The sequence below is a fragment of the Bos javanicus genome, chromosome 9 (assembly GCF_032452875.1).
Source record: "Bos javanicus breed banteng chromosome 9, ARS-OSU_banteng_1.0, whole genome shotgun sequence".
Lineage (NCBI taxonomy): Eukaryota > Metazoa > Chordata > Mammalia > Artiodactyla > Bovidae > Bos > Bos javanicus.
The window spans coordinates 37,529,342-37,552,391 of record NC_083876.1 but is presented as its reverse complement, the minus strand read 5'-3'; the positions used below and the strand labels follow the sequence as shown (position 1 = coordinate 37,552,391).

Genomic DNA, 23,050 nt, shown 5'->3' with positions numbered 1-23,050 from the left:
AAAATTCATAAAATTTAAGGAAACCTCTTAAGATATTTATTGAGCATCTAACATGTAATTGGCATCAATTCCATAATGATTTCACAGTTACTTTTTATCTACAGTTATCACTTTGGTTCAGAAATATTACTGCTGGTGCAGTGATGAGTTATTTTGTTCATCTTTGGAATAAGAATTTAAGTAAAAAATCATGCACAAACATATGTACATAATTGAAAAAGTTCTAAAATATGTAATGCTGCAGTATGGGTAAGGAGTGTTTCTGAATGGTTAGAATTGAGCTGTTTATCTTTTGCCTTTTTAATTTATGCATATCTTTTTTAAATTTATTTTTTAATTGAAGGATAATTGCTTTACAGAATTTTGTTTTCTGCCAAATCTTAATTGTTTAAAATTTTAACAAAGAGTATGCACTATATTTGTAAATAAAAACAAAAAGTAAAATCATTTCTTATCCAAAGCAAATTCTAAAACAATTATCGTAAAGTCTACCCATCTAATATTGAAGGTTCTTTGGAAGTTATACTTCAAAAGTTTATGAAATCATCATCAATTTATACTTAAGGCTCAAGTTTTAAAACCATGACTAAATATATAGAGAAATTGAAAATTGTAGTTAGAGCTAGCATGCTTGCTAATAGAAATATTTTATGAGCTACAAACATAATTTAACTTTTCTAGTAGCCATGTTAAAATACAAATAAACATGTGAACTTAATTTTTAAAATGTGTTCTATTTAACTCCCTATATCTAAAATATTGTTATTTTAATGTCTAGGAGACTCATCTAACCTTGGCACTAAAAGACTCTCAGAGTATATTAGTGGGATCTTTGTTAAGTAATAATTCTTGGCTTCCAACAAACATAAACATAATCTCTTTTTGGGAAAAAAATATCCTCCATTTGGTTTCTCAGGATACCCATAGATTAAGTTCAATCAAATATAAACTCACAATGAAAAATAAAAAGCCAAATAAGGAAATACCATGACTTTATGACAGCTGCAAGGGATAATTAATTTGAGCTTTAGAAACTTCAGATCCTTGATTTATTAGATACATTAATATAACTGCCCTGGGATTTCTTTGGAAGGAATTATGCTAAAGCTGAAACTCCAGTACTTTGGCCACCTCATGTGAAGAGTTGGCTCATTGGAAAAGACTCTGATGCTGGGAGGGATTGGGGGCAGGAGGAGAAGGGGACTACAGAGGATGAGATGGCTGGATGGCATCACTGATGCGATGGACGTGAGTCTCAGTGAAGTCCGGGAGTTGGTGATGGACAGGGAGGCCTGGCGTGCTGCGATTCGTGGGTTGCGAAGAGTCGGACACGACTGAGCGACTCAACTGAACTGAACTGAAGAAAGATTAAGAAAAAATAGATGCATTTTTGAAACAAAGCATAAGAAAACATCTATTTTTAAAAACCCAAAGCAGAATAAAAGAACAAAACAATATGGCATGAAACAACCAATGAATGGGTCACTGAAGAAATCAAAGAGGAAATCAAAAAACACCTAGAGACAAATGAAAATGAAAACACAATGACCCAGAACCTCTGAGATGCAGCAAAAGCAGTTCTTAGAGGGGTGTTTATAGCAGTACAGCCTTATCTAAGCTTGTACTAATGTTTTCTTATCTAAGGAAACCAAAAAAAAATCTCAAATAAACAATGTACATTCACACGTAAAGAAACAGAGAAAGAAGAACAAACAAAACCCAAAGTTAGGAAAAGGAGAGAAATCATAAACATCAGAGTAGAAATAAATGAAAAATACAAAAAAAAAAAAAAAAGATCAGTAAAACTAAAAGCTGGTTTTTTGGAAAAAAAAAAAAGATAATTTTTTAAATGCGTGCATCATATTTTGTGTAAATGTGTATTTTCAAGGAATAAGAGCAATCAAATACATTTAAAATGTCATTATTGTGTCTGGGTCAGCTCATGTAAAAAGAAGGTCCTCAACTGTATTAGTACCAGTGTCTGTGGGAAGACATGAGATTAGAGAGGTATTTCAGAGATATTACCAGAAGGCTTTGGTGAGCAGCGGAGGAATAAGAACTCAAAGATGATGCTGGGGTGAAATTAACTCACGTGACAGGAAGAATCTCAGCTCAATATATCATGTAGGGACAAAATCTATATGGGAATGAGAAATTAACTATTTAATCAAAAGTTTAATTACATTTTAAATCTATCTCAAGCCCAATGGCTACAACTAGGCACAGGATCTAAATAGTTGGCTCTATTATCTTCTATCTTATCAGTATATATGTCTTGAGTTAATTGTCGTTGTTCAGTTGCCCAGTTGCGGCTGACTGTTTGTGACTGCAGCATGCCAGGCCTCCCTGTCCCTCATCAGTTTTCCCAAGTTCATGTCCATTGCATATTGAGATGATACTACATATTTAATAAAAATTATAATTACATTGCATTAATTCTTGTATTTGCACATGGTCCAGAAGATGGAGCACTTCCTTATTACTCAATAAAACTAGCTTCTAGGCTCAGAGCTTCTTCAGTAGTATAATAAAATTTTAAGAATCACTGTCTATAAAAATACTTTAAGAATCATCCTGTATATCCATATCTATGAAATGGGATTAAATGTGGTGATCTGCTTCTGCTATAATTTAATGTAAATGTATGTGATGTAATATTGGAATGTTTGACAGCATGTAGCTGTATATGGTTTTTCAACATTGTAATATGTCTGTTTGCTGTTGATGTGCTGTACTATACAAAGGTTCATTTTTAACAAATTGCCTCTTAGCATCTAGATCTGGATTTTACTCTCTCACTCTCTCTCTCATACACACAAACATCATAACACCTACCCAGTGTTAATTATTTCAAGTGCTTATATTTCACCCCTCATATTTTTCATGATTTAAATAAAGCTATATTCCAATTTTTTCAATGATTTAAGTTCAAGTACCTCATCACTTTCTTGATCTTAATGTTATAATGGTATAGCTGTAAGAATTTTTTCTGCAATCCTTATTTTTTCCCATTATTATATTCACACACTCTGAATTGATAAGCTATAAGTGAACTACTCTAAGAACACATATTAGAATGTGTATTTCATATTTCTAATTCTCATTTGTAAAATAAGATTTATAGACAGTAGATGAATTTGCAAGTTAACCATAAAAAGTTGCATCTAAAATTTATAAAAACTTCTTAACAATTTATAATCATTATAATACTGTCTTTTCTGAGACAGTAACATATTATTGTATTAATTTATTTACAGTATTAATTTATTGAAATGCTAATAGCAGTGAAAATTTAGAAGTATCCATTTTTCTCCATTGCTCATTGAATTGAAAAACCTGTTGTATAATGCTCCAGCAGAAAAAAGTTGTAGCATTTATCCACTTTACTGGAAGCTCCAAATCATGATTAGATATAACTGGTAAAAAAATAAACAATGTTAAAGCCTATTTCAACCCATGTTAGTTGTCCCTGTACTAGAGTTTGAAGGCTTTATTCTTATCTATCAGCTTGGGGGAAATGGTGGGCTAATTCCAGTCTTCTGCTTAATTTCTATTGAGCTAGCTGTCATTGTCATAAACATTTATTCACATATTTAGCAAATGCTTACTGAACTCCTACTATGTAATGAGCAAGGTTTTAGGTACCAGGAACACAGTAGTTGTTCAGTCGCTATGTTGCGTCTGAGTCAGTGAACTCATGAACACAGCATGCCAGGCTTCCCTGTCCTTCATTATCTCCCTGAATTTGCTCAAACTCATGTCCATTGAGTCAGTGATGTCATCCAACCATCTCATCCTCTGTCACCCCCTTCTCTTGTCCTCAATTTTTGCCAGCATCAGGGTCTTTTCCAGAGAGTTGGCTCTTCACATCAGGTGGCCAAAGTATTGGAGCTTCAGCTTCAGCATCAGTCCTTCCAATGAATATTCAGGGTTGAAGACAAATTACTATCTTATGAAGATTACATTCTAGTAATCCTTGTCATTTACATAGTTTAAATAAGACAGTCGTACATTTTTTTTTCAATTGTGGAACTCAATGAACACATAAAGATATAACTTATAATTAAATACCAAAAAGTGATCTGATGGAGAATAACACAGAATTGTGTAATAGAGTAGGCCAATGTGGCTATACTGAAGTGAGGGTGGCTGTAACTGATTGGCAGTAACAGGGAAAATATGGGTTAAAGTCCAAGTTCTGTGATAACCTAGGGACTTGAAAGGAATTTAAATTGTGTTTTATTGGAATGGGAAGCCAGTGGAGAGCTCTGATTCTTGGAATATAAATACTTTTGTGTTTGTTTAAAATCTAGATTCTAAGAGGTAATTTGTAAAAATGAACCCTAATTGTATAGTAAGCCACAAATTATGTCTCCCTGGATCATGAAAAGAATGACATGATCTGAGTTATATTTTATAAAAACCCTTTGGTTCATCTTGACTTACAGGATGAGGGTTAAGAGAGAAAACAAGACCAGGTAGTTCAGGCTTGAATTAAAGTAGTTTGTAAAAGTAATAAAAAGTGGACGTAGAATACATTTTGGAGACAACCAGCTGTACTAGTTTATATATGGATTACACATATCCATAGTACCTGTAGATTATATACATGCAAAGTGCAGAGGAAAAAAGATCAGTTAAAGATACCTGTGAGGTTTCTGGCCTGAAGCAGTTGATATATAGTGGTACCATTTATTGAGAGCTTCTCTGGTGGCTCGGATGGTAAAGAATCTTCCTGCAATGCAGGAGACCAGGGTCCGATCCCTGGATTGGGGAGATCCTCTGGAGGAGCATGGCAACCCACTCCAGTATTTTTGCCTGTCAGGCTACAGTCCACAGGGTCACAAAGAGTTGGACATGACTGAGCGACTAAGCACACACCCTATTTATTGAGACGGCAATGACTGGAGGAGGAGCAAGTTTGGGATTATCGATACTTTTGGCAGATGAGAGTTGTGTGCATAGAACCACTGAGTAAAGTTCAACTAGTTGTCAGGTATGGGACTAGGATGAGGCGAGTGTGTGATACTTGACTTGGGTGCAAAATTTAAGGGGTAATCAAAAAACTTAGTAATCAAGGTAAGTACTATTTTAGTGCAATAGTTTAAAAATATTTTCAAGAATCAAAAATTAATCATGAGCAAAATATAAAAAGTATAAGTAAAGACAGGACCAGAAACTGTGTCATGCACTGTAGCAGAGTCTGAGGCAGAAGGAAAAAGATGTGTATAGCTGACATTTAACAACTATTACACTGAAATAATAACTAGTCTTTCATGGGGACAGAGTTTCAGTGTAGAAAGGTAACAATCTTAGGAGATATATAGTGTTGAGAGTTGCACAACAATGTGAATGTACAAAGAACCACTGAACTGTAGAGTTAAATATGGTTACAATAGTAGGTTTTATATTATGTGACTTTTATCACAGAAAAAAATTTTTTTAATCTATTCAATATTAAGTAATAGTTAATATTTAATTACATCACTCACATCACCTTAATCTTGGCCCTGCTGACTGTGCATGGCATAAATAAAAATGTCACCACTTCATTACAGTTGTGTGAATGGTGCTCCAGGAACTGGATTATGTACAATCTCCATGGCAATTCATAGTGACCCTGTGTGTATACTAAAACCTCCCTGACAAAAAGCATCATTAATATGTTTCATCTTTTGTGCTCAACATCAATAATTATTACAGAAATGCAAATCAAAACTACAATGAAGTAGCACTTCACACTGTTCAGAATGGTCATCACCAAGAAGTCTACAAATAATAAATGCTGAAGAGGGTGTGGAGAAAAGAAAATCTTCCTACACTGTTGGTGGGATGTAAATAGATGCAGCCACAATGGAAAACATATTGAAGTTCCTTAAACACAAAAAATATAATTATGATAAGATCCATCAATTCCACTATTGGGCATATATCTGGGAAATATTTAAATTCTAATTTGAAAAGATACATGCAATATGACACAGCAATCCCACTCCTGGGCATATACCCAGAGAAAATCATAATCTGAAAAGCCCAGTGTTCATTGCAACACTATTTACATCAGCCAGGACATGGAAACAACCTAAATGTCCATCAACCAGAGGAATGGACAAAGAATATATGGAAGATATATATAATGGAATATTACTCAGCATAGGAACAAAATAATGCCATTTGAAGCAATATGGATGGACCTAGAGATTGTCATACGGCGTGAAGTCAGACACAGAAAGACAAATATCACATGATAGCACTTATGTGGAATACAAAAAAACAATAAAAAAGGTACCAATGAATATATTTACAAAACAAAAATAAAGTCACAGATGTTGCAAACAAACATAGTTATCAGGGGATGGGAGGAGGGATAAATTGAGAGACTGGAATTGACATCTATCTACTACTGTATATAAAATAGATAACTAATACAAACCTGCAGTATAGTACAGGAATTCTACTCAATAATCTGTAATGTCCTATATGGGAAATAATCTAAAAAAAGAGTGAATATATGTATGTGTATAACTGAATCACTTTGCTGTGTACCTGAAACTGACACAACAGTGTAAATCAACTCTGTTGTTCAGTCGCTCAGTCGTGTCTGATTCTTTGCAACCCTATGGACTGCAATGCACCAGGCTTCCCTGTCCTTCACTCTCTCCTGGAGTTGCCCACACTCATGTCCACTGAGTCTGTGATGTCATCCAACCATCTTGTCCTCGTCTCCTCCTGCCTTCAATCTTTCCCAGCATCAGGGTCTTTTCTAATGAGTTGGCTCTTCGCATCAGGTGGCCAAAGTATTGAACCTGAAGCTTCAGTATCAGTCCTTCCAATGAATATTCAGTTGATTTCCTTTAGGATTGACTGGTTTGATCTCCTTGCAGTCCAAGGGATTCTCAAGAGTCTTATCCAGCAACACAGTTCGAAGGCATCAATTTTTCGGCGCTCAGCCTTTTTTATTGTTCAGGTCTCACATCCATACATAACTACTGGAAAAACCATAGCTTTGACTATATGGATTTTTGTTGGCAAAACAACATCTCTGCTTTTTAATAAGCTGTCTAGGTTTGTCATTACTTTTCTTACAAGGAGTAAGTGTGTTTTAATTTCATGATGGCAGCCACCATCCACTGATTTTGGAGCCCAAGAAAATAAAGTCTGTCACCATTTCCACTGTTTCCCCATCTATTTGCCATGAACTGATAGGGCCAGATGCCATGGTCTTAGTTTTTTTAATGTTGATTTTTAAGCCAGCATTTTCACTGTACTCCAATTAAAAAATTTAAAAAACCATGAATACATGGAGTTACAAGAATACAAGTCATGGAACATCACCAGAATATCACCAGAGAGCTAGAAAATGCCATTTGTAGCAACAGGAACAAACCCAGAGATTATCATACCAAGTGAAACAAGTCAGACAGAGAAAGACAAATATTATATGATATCACTTATATGTTGAATCTTAAAAAAGATACAAATAAACTTATTTACAAAACACAGACTTACCAACATAGAAAGCAAACATATGGTTACCAAAGGGGAAAGAGAGTGAGGAATAAATTAGGAGGTTGGGATTAACATATATACACTACTATATATAAGATAGATAACTAACAAGGACTTACTGTATAGCACAGAGAACTATATTCAGTATTTTGTAATATTTTATAAGGAAAAATAATCTGAAAAAGAATATATTTATAGATATATTTACATAACCATATCTCTATATATATCACTGTGCTGTACACTATAGCTAAAACTAACACAACATTGTAAAGCAAATACACTTCAATATATATACATATATATATGTATTTTATCTTTTGGATATACATATTATATCCATTTTATGACTTCAACTAAAAGAAGAGTACAGCTTAACACATTACTAATATATATATTCTCTTACAAATACAAATATATTATATATCAGTTCAGTTCAGTTGCTCACTTGTGTCCTACTCTTTGCGACCCCATGAATCGCAGCACACCAGGCCTCCCTGTCCATCACCAACTCCCAGAATTCACTCAAACTCATGTCCATCGAGTCGGTGATGCCATCCAGCCATCTCATCCTCTGTCGTCCCCTTCTCCTCCTGCCCCCAATCCCTCCCAGCATCAGAGTCTTTTCCAATGAGTCAACTCTTCACATGAGGTGGCTAAAGTACTGGAGTTTCAGCTTTAGCATCATTCCTTCCAAAGAACACCCAGGACTGATCTCCTTTAGAACGGACTGGTTGGATCTCCTTGCAGTCCAAGGGACTCTCAAGAGTCTTCTCCAACACCACAGTTCAAAAGCATCAATTCTTCAGTGCTCAGCTTTCTTCACAGTCCAACTCTCACATCCATACACGACCACTGGAAAAAACATAGCCTTGACTAGATGGACCTTTGTTGGCAAAGTAATGTCTCTGCTTTTGAATATGCTATCTAGGTTGGTCATAACTTTCCTTCCAAGGAGTAAGCGTCTTTTAATTTCATGGCCGTAATCACCATCTGCAGTGATTTTGGAGCCCCCAAAAATAAAGTCTGACACTGTTTCCACTGTTTCCCCATATATTTATACATATACACCAAATATACCAATACACACATAAACACACACAGATTTACTGATCTTCAAGTCTGTATCAGGCTGTCTACCAAATATTTATATTTAATTTATATTAAATTTAATAATTTAACCTATATAACAACATTGCAATATGGATGAGGAGGAATACAAATAGAAATAATTAATGGGATCCCAACCTAGACAGCATATTCAAAAGCAGAGACATTACTTTGCCAACAAAGGTTCATCTAGTCAAGGCTATGGTTTTTCCTGTGGTCATGTATGGATGTGAGAGTTGGACTGTGAAGAAGCCTCAGCGCTAAAGAATTGATGCTTTTGAACTGTGGTGTTGGAGAAGACTCTTGAGAGTCCCTTGGACTGCAAGGAGATCCAACCAGTCCATTCTGAAGGAGATCAGCCCTGGGATTTCTTTGGAAGGAATGATGCTAAAGCTGAAACTCCAGTACTTTGGCCACCTCATGTGAAGAGTTGACTCATTGGAAAAAACTCGGATGCTGGGAGGGATTGGGGGCAGGAGGAGAAGGGGACGACAGAGGATGAGATGGCTGGATGGCATCACTGACTCGATGGACGTGAGTCTGAGTGAACTCCGGGAGTTGGTGCTGGACAGGGAGGCCTGGCGTGCTGCAATTCATGGGGTGGCAAAGAGTCAGACACGACTGAGCGACTGATCTGATCTGAATGGGATTCCATTTTTGTTCACATATTATAGATACAGAATATTTTATTATTTCTAGTATTAATGAGACTATAGAAGTCAATTGGTTTCATATATTACTCTGTGTTGATTAGTATTCTTTTTATAAAGTGCCATCTGGAGATGTGGCTCCTAAAACAGGAGTATATATATTGGCCTGAAACTTCTGTTTTATTTATTTAATATGAGCTCCTGAAGATGTAATACTCTTCAACAAATAAGTTGATTATAATGATGAACATTCTTAGGAATCAGTGAACTAAAATGGACAGGAATGGGCAAATTCAATTCAGATGGCTATTATATCTACTACTGTGGGCAATAATCCCATAGAAGAAATGGAGCAGCTCTCATATCAACAAAAGAGTCCAAAAAGCAGTACTTGGGTGCAACCTCAAAAATGACAGAATGATCTCTGTTAGTTTCCAAGGCAAGCCATCCAACATTACAGTAATTCAAGTCTATGTTCCTACCACTGATGCTGAAGAAGCTGAAGTTGATCAGTTCTATGAAGACCTGGAAGATCTCCTAGAACTAACACCAAAAATTGATGTTCTATTCATCACGGGGGATTGGAATGTAAAAGTATGAAGTCAAGAGACACATGGAGTAATAGGCAAGTTTGGCCTTGGAGAACAAAATGAAGCAGGGCAAAGGCTAACTGAATTCTTCTGCTAAGAGAATGCCCTGGTCATAGCAAATACCCTTTTCCAACAACACAAGAGACTATTTTACACATGCAAGTCACCAAAATAGTCAATAAGAAACCAAATTGATTACATTGTGTGTAGCTGAAGATGGAAAAGTTGTATATAGCCAGCAAATACAGGACCTGGAGTTGACTCTGGCTCAGATCACTAGCTAGCTTCTCATAGCAAAATTCAGGCTTAAATGAAAGAAAGTGGGGATAACTACTTGCCAACAAGGTACAACTTGAATCAAATCCCCTATGAATATGCAGTGAAGGTAACAAGTAGATTCAAGGGATTAGATCTAGTAAACAGTGTGCCTGAAGAACTGTGGACGGAGGTCGATACAATATCGCACAGAAGGCAGTGAACAAAACCATCCAAAGAAAAAGGAAAGCAAGAAGGCAAAGTGGTTGTCTGAGGTGACTGCAAATAGCTGAAGAAATAAGAGAAGTGAAAAGCAAGGGAGAAAGAGAAAGGTACATCCAATTAAATGCAGAGTTCCAAAGAATAGGATGGAGAGACAAGAAGGCCTTCTTCAATGAACAGTGTATAAAACTAGAATATAACAACAGAAGGGGAAAGACTAGAGATCTCGTAAGGAAAATTGAAAATATCAGTGTAACATTTTGGCCAAAGATAGGCCCAGTAAAGGTCAGAAATGATATAGACCTAGTAAATGCTGAAGAGATAAAAAAGAGATGGAAAGGATACACAGAATAACTGTACAAAAAAGATGTTAATAAACTGGATTACTATGATGGGTGATCAGTCACTCTGAGACAGACATTCTAGAGTGCGAAGTCAAGTGGACCTTAGGAAGCTCTGCTGTTAATAATGCTAGTGCATGGGATGGAATTCCAGTAGAGCTATTCAAAACCCTAAAGGATGATGCCATCAAGGTGTTGTATACAGTACGTCAGCAAATCTGGGAGACCCAACAGTGGCCACAGGACTCCTCATCCCAATTGCCAAGAAGGGTAGTACTAAAGAATGTGTTAACCATCAGACAATTGCACTCGTCTCCCATGCTAGTAAGGTCATGTTTAAAATCTTGCATGCTAGGCTTCAGCATTATACGAAGCAAGAACTTCCAGATGTCCAAGCTGGTTTAGAAAAGGAAAAGGAACCAGAGATCAAATTACCAACATTCACTGGATCATGGAAAAGCAAGGGAATTCCAGAAAAACATCCACCTCTGTTTCATTGACTATGCTAAAGCCTTTGACTGTGTGGATCATAATAAACTGTGGAAAGCTTTTAAAGAGAGGTAGTACCAGACCATCTTCCCTGTCTCCTGAGAAACCTGCATGGAGGTCAAGAAGCAACAGTTAGAATTGTTCCAAGATTGAGAAAGGAGTGACAGGGCTGTCTGTTGTCACACTATTGGTTTAACCTATACATTGAAAACATCATGAGAAATACCAGGCTGGATGAGTTCCAAGCCGGAATCAAGATAGGTGGGAGAAATATCAACAACCTCAGACACACAGATGATACCACTCTAATGGCAGAAAGTGAAGAGGAACTAAAGAGACTCTTCATGAGGGTGAAAGAGGAGAATGAAAGAGCTGGCTTAACACTAAATATTAAAAAACTAAGATCATGTCATCTGGCCCCATTACTTCATGGCAAGTAAAAGGGGGAAAGGTGGAAGTAGTGATAGATTTCCTCTTCTTGGGCTTTAAAATCACTGTGGATGGTGACTGCAGCCATGAAATCAGAAGATGATTGCTTATTGGCAGGAAAGCTATGACAAACCTAGACTGTGTTGAAAAGCAGAGACATTACTCTGCTGACAAAGGTCTATATAATCAAGGCTATGGTCATCCCAGGGCTCATGTATGGCTGTGAGAGGTGGACTGTAAAAAAGGCAGAGTGCCAACGAATTGATTTCTTTGAACTGTGGTGCTGGAGAAGACTCCTGAAAATCCCTTGGACAGCAAGGAGATCAAATCAGTCAGTCTCAGGGTAAATCAATCCTGAATACTCATTGGAAGGACTAATGCTGAAGCTACAGTATTTTGGTCATCTGATGCAAACAACTGACTCACTGGAAAAGTCCCTGATGCTGGGAAAGATTGACTGCAGGATAAGAGGGCATCAGAGGATGGGATGGCTGGATGGCATCACTGAGGCAATGGACATGAACTTGAGCAAACTTCAGGAGATGGTGAGGGACAGAGAGGCCAGGCATTTTGCAGTCCATGGGGTCACAAAGAGTTGGATAGAACTGAGTAAGCACAGCACAACACAGCACAGCAAATAACTGGAAAATGTCTAACAACAATAGTGAATGTGATACAATGTATAGATGTCCTTAGGAAACAATTTATCTAGGAAAATATTCATAATATTTTGTTAATTTGGGGACGCAAGGGTGACAGATTTTCCAAAAGTTTAAAGGCACCAGACTAATAGATCAATTGTTAACCCTGAATGGTGAATATTCATGACTATATTTTGTTTTCACTAACCTATAATTTCTACTTTTTATCACTAAGATGCTATATTAATATATATCCAAATTTTAAAATTAAAGTCCTAACTATAAGACAGATGTTTTTATTTATTCAAATTTTTAATGTTTATTGTTTTTTAATTAATAAACAGAAACATCTGTTTTGTAGTTTGGGCTTTAATTTTAAAATTAACTAATGTTGACTACTTCAATGATTACAGATTTTAAACTTTACAAAAGATATAAACGTTCTATTTGCTGGTGGTGGTATCTTTTGTTTTGTTTATAACCAGTTATACAAATTTCTAGGTAAGATGATAGCAAAGGGGGGTTTACACGTTCTTCTTCCCAACCCATCGAAATGATGAAAGAGAAATGAAAAATGTGGTGGCCTAATTAGGGAATAGTGCCAAACACAGACATAAAGGAATTGCTCCCAGCTATAGTGAAATTTATATGAATGGTAATTATATTTCTAATTTATAGATTATATAATTTCTAGTTTATAGGTTATATTTGTAATCATATAATTCTACTTCAAAAGAGAGACCCAGCATGTTGAAAGAAATTATATAAAGGGAGTATCGGTAAATGCCTTCAAAATTTCCCAATTTCAACTGGCATTTGGAAACCACTTGAGATACTGGGGCTGTGATACTTACATTCTGTTTCCAGGATTCAAAACACCTATAGCATTTAAGAGCAATATTGTCTTCATGTTCCTCCCTCCCTTCCCCCACCCAGTCTATGTTTTCTTTAATTTCCTTCAAAGTTCAAAGAAGTTTTTATCCAAATTTTTTCTCTGTATTGGTGTATGTAATCAGAGTATCTTGTCTCCTCATCTATCTTTTGCATGCATTATGTGCTTTTTTTTCCAACAAAGATTTGCACAAGTCCCACATTTAACGCATCATTTTTCTCTTTATGTATCTTTGAAAGGATTCAAATCTATCCAAGCATGCTAAGTGCCGAGCTTAATGATACTAAAGGAGTCTTCTTGGGAGACAAGTGGGTCTCTATCTGCAGTGTTACACTGCTTACAGAAGCACAAAGATAGGAATTACAGCAGTTCTCTTGTCAGGAACTACACAAGCCAGAAATCTACAGTGACAATTTTAAAGTACTGAAAGAACCCAGAATTCTATAACCAGAGAAAATGTCAAAATAAAGGGTAATTAAAGCCTTTTGCAGACAAACAAGACCATAGAATTATTATCAGCAGAACTACTCTACAAGAAATTTTAGAATAAATTCTACAGGTAGAAGCAATGTGACACCAGACAGATATCTAGTATATACGAAAAATGAAGCTCTCTGAAAGTGGTTAAAATGCAGATATATGAGACATTTTTATTATTTTAAAATTGTATATCTAAAGCAAAAATAGTAGTAATTATTTTGAATTTATAGTATATGTAGAAGTAAACTGTATTACAACAATATTACAAAAGACGGGAAGGAGGAGTGAAGAGTATACTCAGAAGTTTCTATCTGAAGTACTATGATATTTAAAGTTAGTCTCAGAGCTGGATGATTTGGGTTCATTCAGAATTTTAAAAGGGGTTTCTCTCGTTGCTCAGATGGTAAAGAATGTGCCTGCAATGCAGGAGATCCTGGTTTGATCCCTGGGTCAGGAAGATCTCCTGGAGAAGGGAATTGCTATCCATTCCAATATTCTTGTCTGGAGAATTTCAGGCACAGGGGAACCTGGCAGGCTACAGTCCATGGTGTCACAAAGAACTGAACACAATTGAGTGGCTAACAGTTTCACTTTTGCAGAATTTTAAGAGGAATGGACGTAAATGAGGTGTTTAACATTATAAGTGCTACACCAGCAATTACACTCTGCAGGGAGTATTTTTGTCTCACTACTAAACTAGAATCATTCATTTGGAAAAAAAAGTTACACACTGTCAGTTGTGATAAAAACACTAAGTTTCAGAAATGATAATAAATCTTCTCTAGAGGAAATTCAAGTTTATGCTTATAATCAAGGCTTTTAAATTTTGATCTATCACTTCCCTTCTCTTTATTAGTGAATTTTAAAAGGTCTGGAGAGGAAATAAGTCCAGCAAAGTTCTACCCGTGAAGCTCTCAAAAATCTGTTACAACAACATAATGAAAGTAGTCCCCCAAAAGGTCAGACATCATTTTCATAAGAAATAAAACCACAAGAGGGAAAAAGTTAAAAAGGGAACAGCAAAATTGAGAAAGACACAAAAGAGTAAGTACGATAAAGTCTACAGGTCATTAAAATGATTTGTTAATTTTATCAGTTTAAGGCAAAATCAAGTTGGGACCAAACTGATAAACGTTTTCAATAAACAAATTTCAGGTTTAGTCACTTAGTATGTCTTTAGCTGAACAAATGAATCTTGACTAAATAACCAATTCAATATTGGCCATTGACATTGAAGTTTCAGAGACCATGCCTGTACTGTGCTGAGCCATAGTTTGAGGCAAAAGGAAAAGTAATTAACACTAATTTGTCTTTAAATGTGACATAATTTTTAGACATAATTTTATTCATTATGCATTTTCTACATTAGTTTTTATTTTTATACATCTTGCACTATACATTACTTATCTTGATTATTTAATTTTCCAGCACCTCTCTACATTTTATCCCTAAGATAAATCCTCATCAATCGCATTCTAGTTCTGGCTATGCTGCTGCTGCTGCTGCTAAGTCGCTTCAGTCGTGTCCGACTCTGTGCGACCCCAGAGACGGCAGCTCACCAGGCTCCCCCATCCCTGGGATTCTCCAGGCAAGAACACTGGAGTGGGTTGCCATTTCCTTCTCCAATGCACGAAAGTGAAAAGTGAAAGTGAAGTCGCTATGTCGTGTCCGATTCTTCACGACCCCATGGACTGCAGCCTACCAGGCTCCTCCGTCCATGGGATTTTCTAGGCAAGAGTACTGGAGTGGGGTGCCATCGCCTTCTCTATAAAGGGTAATTAATCGCAGAGTATTTCCACTGCTAAAATCTTTGCTCTATGTGGTGTTCTCCACTCCAGTATTCTTGCCTGGAGAATCCCAGGGATGGGGTTGCACAGAGTCAGACACGACTGAAGCGACTTAGCAGCATGTGTTGTTCTAATTGTAAAATAAAACAAAAAGTCATTTGATGTGATGAATGAAATTCCAAATCACATCTACTTTATATTCAGTTAATCATAGGATCCTTCACATACTGGAACTATGATGGTTAGAAGGCATTTAAAGTATGAGCTTTTGTTTTATTATGAAAAAGCAGAACATTTCTTCCCATGAATAACATAAAGGAATAAGGCCAATTAGCAGCTCTGGGTTATGCATTTCCCTGTTTCCAGAGAACAGAGGTCATTGGTTAAAAATGAAGTAGAGTAAAATGTTTAATTCTCCCTCCCACTATCTCCCCTACCCAATCCCCCTGGGAGAAAGAAGCTGGAAAACTGCCAGTCCAGTCAAATTGTCATTGTGAAGAGAATCTTTCAACAATACAGGAGACGCAGGTCTTCACAAAATGAGGATACACAGTGTGAGAAAAAGTCATACACAGGGGGCCAGGTTTCTTTAACAGCCTTTTTATTGGGTCCACTTTATAAAATGTACCATTGTTTATTTTGCCATAGACTTGTGAGAATATGTATTGTCTCTGTTGATAAGGTATCTGATTCTTTGTATCTATCATGCACAGTTGCTATAATTGAAAGGTAGGGTTTTAATAAAAATATTGATTGAGAGTGATAATATTTCCTAATGAAGAAATTTCTCCTAATCTATCCTAAACTCACAAAACACTTTTTAGAAAAAAAACAAATTTTTTTCAAAGAAAAGTTTGATAAAATACATTCTGACTGGTGCCAAGTTAGTATATAATTACTTAGTTCATTAGGATGAGAAATTAATTCATTATTAGCTCAAGATGAGTCTTAGATATGTCTAAATCAGAACTGACATCTGGGACAGTATAACAGCACAAAAGAAGTCATTTAATTATACTCAAATGTGTTACATGATCAAGTGACCAAGGCAGGCCTGCTTCTCTCTCTCTTGATTAAGAGAAACAGAGAAAGAAAAACAGGATGGGGCTCATATTCCAGCAGAGAGTAGAGAATAAAGAGAATAAAGCAATGCTGGAGAAAGCAAAGAGAAATAGAGAAGAGAAAGATTTAGCTGACTTGACAAATCTCAGAATAAAATTACTTGAAAGTGTGAAAGATACTTTACCTAATTCCATCTATTTGGTGAGGTTGCCTGAGAAGCTGGAAACGGATTCTGAACCCAAGAACTTTAATTAAGTCAAGTATTGGGGAGCTGGGGGGTGGGAGTTATCATTAATTCAATTATCAACAAAAGAAAATATTCAAAATAAAGATTTTCATGTGTAAAATACTCTAATTACAATGAACAAACAATTCTTTGTTAATGTTTGCCAAAGATATAACTTTGGCAAAGATATAACTTTGGCAAAGATACAACTGCTGACTCCCACATATTATCAAACTCATCCTAAATCATTGGCAAAATTTTAACTGACTTCCGTACCATCTATTCTCATTTGTTTCTTAACTGTCCTTTTCTTTTATTTAGGTTTGCTTATTTTTATAATATGTAATCAAGATTATTCCCTTTGCCATATTGTTTATTCTTTAAAGTTCTTTTGCTAATTTCTTTTTGTACAGTTACATTCTAGTTAACAACATTTTGATCTATCCTTTGTTTATATTTTTACAACATAAATTTAATTCTAGCTTCTCCTACTGGGTCACAAATGTTCCCCTTTTTCCTAAAGTATTATTGCCAGGCATATTTAAGTTTCATCCCCTGAGGGCTCCTCTTGTTTTATTCAAAACTTTTCCCACATTCAAAAATAACTGCATTTTTTTTTTTAGCAAAGTTAAGCCACTGAACAGAGAATTTTAAAACACTTATTCTTAATTTGGGTCTTATTATTATAAATATTTAAATTTTTTGATTAAATGTATTAGGACAGAAGTGAAAGTTTTCACAAGGAAATCACAAGCGACAGTTTTCACAAGGAAATCTATGAGAAATAAAACACATGAGTATCTTGTGTTGAGTATGTTGTAACTTTTTCTTTCTAGTTTGGGACAGTTTGGAATAACCCTTTCTACTTGTTAAATGTCTAAGACTTATGTACTAGGGTATGGTATATAGTATTTTTGAGAAAACTGTTTACCTTAATCATTTTTGTTTGTCTTCTTTTTGCTTTGGCTGTTTATGTCTGTGTGTATGTGTGTGTGTGTCTGTGTATGTGTGTGTGTGTGTATGAGTGAGCATGATTAAGACTGTCTTAGTATCTAGAGTTGCACAACATTATCTGTAAAAATAGAAATTATATGCTTTGTCTCTACTACCTAAAAAATTCCCAGAACAAATTATTAGAAATTTCACCATCTCAGGGTTAGTAGGTGCAAACGATTACACACAGAATAGATGGACAACAGGGTCCTACAGTATAGCACAGGGAACTAGTTCCAATATTTTGGGATAGACCATAATGGAAAAGAATATAAAAAAGAATATATGATACAATATGTATATAGTATATGTTTAACTGAGTCATTTTGCTATATAGTGGAAATTCACACAACACATAAACCAACTATACTTCAATACAAAAAGGAATTTCATTACCTTGACATTTGATGTAAACAAATTTGGTTTATAAAAAAATTGAGCTAAGTATGTTTAGTATTGGGACATGGCAAATGTGTTGAGTAATGAATGAATCATCTCTCCCAGGTAGCTACCTTGGGTTTAGTGCTGACGTGCTTGTGCTGTATTCTGGCTGTGCACACTGTTCTCATGATCTGTTCCTACACTGGCAGTAACCTTTCAGTGAACCCGTAAAAACAGTAATGTGTTAAGTAGAGCTCTTTCTTAGAAGGCAATGCATGAGCAAATTGTCACACAAGAAAAAGAAACTGCTAAAAGTGAAACCACAGCCTATCTATGTTCCCAAGACTCCATAGATTTGTTGCTTGGCCTTTCTCACCTTCAGACTCCTTATCTGCAAAGTGTGAGTGCTGACCTGGATCTTTGGTGTTAAACAGTATTTTGTGGTTATTAGGAGACAGTTGAGATGCCTTAAGGGCTGTCTGAAAGGATAAGAGAAAGGTTCAACAAAGAGGATCCTGGACTTTCCTGCCATAGATCAGCTGGATGTTCTCTTTTTGGTATTATCTACAGTTCCACTCATTTCACATGCCAGCAAAGTAATGCTCAAAACTCTCCAAGCTAAGCATCAATAGTACATGAACTGAGAAGTCCCAGATGTTCCAGCTGGATTTAGAAAAGGCAGAGGAACCAGAATCAAATTGCCAACATCTGTTGAATCAGAAAAAATAAAAAGAATTCCAGAAAATACCTACTTCTGCTTCATTGACTACACTAAAGCCTTTGACTGTGTGGATCTCAACAAACTGTGGAAAATTCTTAGAAGTGGGAATACCAGGCCACCTTACCTGCCTCCTGAGACATCTGTATGCAGGTCAAGAAGCAACAGTTAGAACCAGACATGAACAACAGACTGGTTCCAAATTGGGAGAGGAGTACGTCAAGGCTTTATATTGTCACCCTGCTTATTGAACTTATATGCAGAGTACATCGTGTGAAATGCTGGGCTAGATGAAGCACAAACTGGAATCAAGATTTCCAGGAGAAATATCAATAACCTCAGATATTCAGATGATGCCAATCTAATGCTGAAAGAGAAGATGAACTAAAGACCCTTTTGATGAAAGTGAAAGAGGAGGGTGAAAAAGCTGGCTTAAAACTCAGCATTCAAAAAACTAAGATCATGGCATCCAGACCCATCACTTCATGGGAAATAGATGGGGAAACAATGGAAGAAGTGACAGACTTTATTTTCTTGGGTTCCAAAACTCACTGCAGGTTGTGACTGCAGCCATGAAATTAAAAGAGGCTTGCTCCTTGGGAGAAAAGCTATGACAAACCCAGACAGCATATTAAAAAGCAAGACATCATTTTGCTGACAAATATTCATCTAGTAAAAGTTATGGTTTTTCCAGTTGTCATGTATGGATGTGAGAGTTGGACCATAAAGAAGGCTGAGGGCTGAATAATTGATGCTTTTGAACTGTGGTATTGGAGAAGACTCCTGAGAGTCCCTTGGACTGCAAGGAGATGAAACCTGTCAATCCTAAAGGAAATCAACCCTTAATATTCATTGGGAGGACTGATGTTGAAGCTGAAGCTCCAATACTTTGGCCACCTAATGCGAACAGCATACTATTTTAAAAAGGCTGGGAAAGATAGAAGGCAGGGGAAGGGGATGACAGAGGATAGGATGGTTGGATGGCCTCACCAACTCAAAGGACCTGTGTTTGAACAAGCTCTGGAAGATGGTGAAGAACAGGGGAGCCTGGCCTGCTGCAGTCCACGGGGTGCCAAAGAGTCAGACATAACTGAGAAACTGAACAACAACAGCTATGGAGAATCCCATGGACAGAGGAGCCTGGTGGCCTATAGCCCATAGGGTCACAAAGAGTCAGACATGACTGACTGACTAACTCACACACTATGGATATTGGGGTCTCATAGAAAATTTTCAGTGGACACACTTGAAAACAATTTAATGTCCTTTTCTGTTTTAAAAGCTGGTTTTCTTATTGATTAAATATAACACATAAATTATAATAATCATATTTTAATTGTAGCTTTCAGCTTTTGTAAGGTTCCACATTTATCATCTCATTTAATCATGTGTTAGGAAGGCAGATGGGACCCCTATTTTGCCAGTAGGAATTAGAGGCTCATCACATAGCCTGTGTTGATGACATGGGGCCTGGAACCCAGACTCCTCCTCCAGTGTCTGCTCCTCTCCACCATTTCTCCTTGTCTTAAGTCAGATCCCATGAGATAGTTGCCATTCTCCTCTGAGGTAAACTTGTTCATCTAACATAACAACCAGGATTAATATTCTTGTGGCACATCTAAATTCAATGTTCCTAAATTATTCATGTCTCTGTATAGGAATTATACAAATAAGTTTACTCCAGATTTTTTCATCCTTACCACAGATGTTTTCATCCAGTTTAAGTATAATTAATTGATGCATGCTGTTGTGCTGTGTTTAGTCACTCAGTTGTGTCCAACTCTTTGTGACCTGATGGGCTATAGCCCACCAGGCTCCTCTGTCCATGGGGATTCTCCAGGCAGGAAAGAATACTGGAGTGGGTTGCCATGCCCTCCTCCAGGGGATCTTCCCAACCCAGGGATCGAACCCAGGGTTCCCACATTGCAGGTGGATTCTTTATCATCTGAACCACCAGGGAAACTCAACACATTAGCAATCTTACATAAAACTTTCTATTCCCTTTTCAAAACATAGCTGAGTGATGCCCACAGGATAGTTAATGCTTATATCCCACCTGCAAGCTCATCTTTCATTTACCTACACCTTTTCTCCCACACCTTTTCTCCCATACATTGTGATTTCCAAGAGTCAGTTTTAGTTGTTCCCCAAAATGATCATCCCAGTTTCCCTTGCTATTATAATCATATAATTATTTGTTACAAAAGCCTATGATATATAACTTTGAAAGAGGTTGTGTGTGTGTGTGAGTGTGTGAAATGTTGAATGCTTTGGGGATATTTGATGAAGACAAGTCATTAACAATACTTTTAGATTAGTACTGATGGGGAAAACATAACAAAAAATTATAAAAATTTGGTAGGAGTATCACCCTCAAGAGTAATTATTTTGTTCAATTGGTCTTGTTGCTGTTCAGTAGCTCAGTTGTATCTGACTCTTTATGATCCCATGAATTGCAACATGCCTGGCTTCCCTGTCCTTCATCATCACCTAGAGTTTGCTCAGACTCATGTCCATTGAGTCAGTGATTCTATCCAACCATCTCGTCCTCTGTTGTCCCCTTCTCCTCTTGTCTTTAATCTTTCCCAGCATCGAGGTCTTTTCCAATTGGTCTTAAGCAGTGCTAAAAGAGGCTACTATATTGCCTAATATTTATCTTGTAGATATTCAACTTTTAGCCAAGTCTAATACAGGTGCTCATAGGATTTATAAGTGGTATTTAAGGGCTTAAGCAACTATTTAGGTACTAGGAGGCTTTGAAAAAAACCAACCTGGAATTGAGGAATGTTTTCATTAATCTAATTGTACCATTAAGTAGCAAAAAAATCATTAACTATTATTTATTGTCATTATAAACATTGTCATCATTGACCCAAGACTTGAAGGTCATACTGTTGAAACTCAGACAAAGGGAAAATCTAGTTAAGCTAAAGAATTTGCAAGACTAGATGTAAAGTAGTTATCTTACAATAAAGAAAATGGCATTGATCCAGAAAATACTTCCTATTGATTCAAAGTGAGAGGACAATATAGATATTCAATCTTCAGTGTATATGTTTAACGTTTGTTACTTAAAACTCTATGATATTAATGTTGACTTACCCTTAATTTCAAAGGAAGATGCCCTGAGAATAAGACATAAAAAGCAGTCATTAGAGGGATATCTCCTTGATTCACATGTTAATTAAACAATGTTCATATGCATAATACTTAGAGAAGTGTACAAAATACCACAAATTCTGACAGTACAAATAAGAGGCTTCAATTCTTTCTAAGAGTCAGTGATTATCTTCCAGAGCAGATTTTTGAGTTCAGTCTAAGAGGAGTTTAAAGAGGTGAAAACAAGAAAAGAGTGATGTGGAAGAGCAGTGGGAGGAAAGTCACGGGTTGAAAGTGGAAGGAGGGTAGAGGGCAGTGTGGTAATAGATACTGGGGAGAGATAGGGGTGGAAAGATAGGTTTCCAAGGAAATGATTTTCATGGTTTCCCAAGGTTCATACTCTCAGCTGATGGATGAATGGACAAGAACCTCAGCTCAGTTCAGTTCAGTTCAGTCACTCAGTCATGTCCCACTCTTTGTGACCTCATGAATCACAGCACGCCAGGCCTCCCTGTCCATCACCAACTCTGAGAGTTTACTCAACTCATGTCCATCGAGTTGGTGATGCCATCCAGCCATCTCATCCTCTGTCATCCCCTTCTCCTCCTGTCCCCAATCCCTCCCAGCATCAGAGTCTTTTCCAATGAGTCAACTCTTCCCATGAGGTGGCCAAAGTACTGGAGTTTCAGCTTTAGCATCAGTCCTTCCAATGAACACCCAGGACTGATCTCCTTTAGGATGGACTGGTTGGATCTCTTTGCAGTCCAAGGGACCCTCAAGAGTCTTCTCCATCACCACAGTTCAAAAGCATCATTTCTTCGGCTCTAAGCTTTCTTCACTGTCCAACTCTCACATCCATAGGTGACTACTGGAAAAACCATGGCCTTGACTAGACGGACCTTTGTTGGCCAAGTAGTGTCTCTGCTTTTCAATATGCTATCTAGGTTGGTCATAACTTTCCTTTCAAGGAGTAAGTGTCTTTTAATTTCATGGCTGCAATCACCATCTGCAGTGATTTTGGAGCCCCTCAAAATAAAGTCTGACACTGTTTCCACTGTTTCCCCATCTATTTCCCATAAAGTGATGGGACCGGATACCATGATCTTAGTTTTCTGAATGTTGAGCTTTAAGCCAACTTTTTCACTCTCCTCTTTCACTTTCATCAAGAGGCTTTTT

General features: G+C 36.7%; 1 long non-coding RNA gene across 2 annotated transcripts; it reads right to left on the bottom strand.

Moving 5' to 3' along the window:
- Window positions 1–1,055: 1,055 nt before the first annotated feature.
- On the bottom strand, window positions 1,056–22,745 carry LOC133253829 (uncharacterized). 2 transcript variants are annotated; one of them, XR_009738467.1, is made up of 4 exons: window positions 22,275–22,745; window positions 21,878–21,900; window positions 2,026–2,137; window positions 1,056–1,357 (listed from the first exon to the last, which is right to left on the bottom strand). It is a non-coding gene; the product is annotated as an uncharacterized LOC133253829 (long non-coding RNA). The 2 variants fall into 2 exon arrangements; XR_009738466.1 differs by having other exon boundaries at window positions 21,878–22,745.
- Window positions 22,746–23,050: the final 305 nt, after the last annotated feature.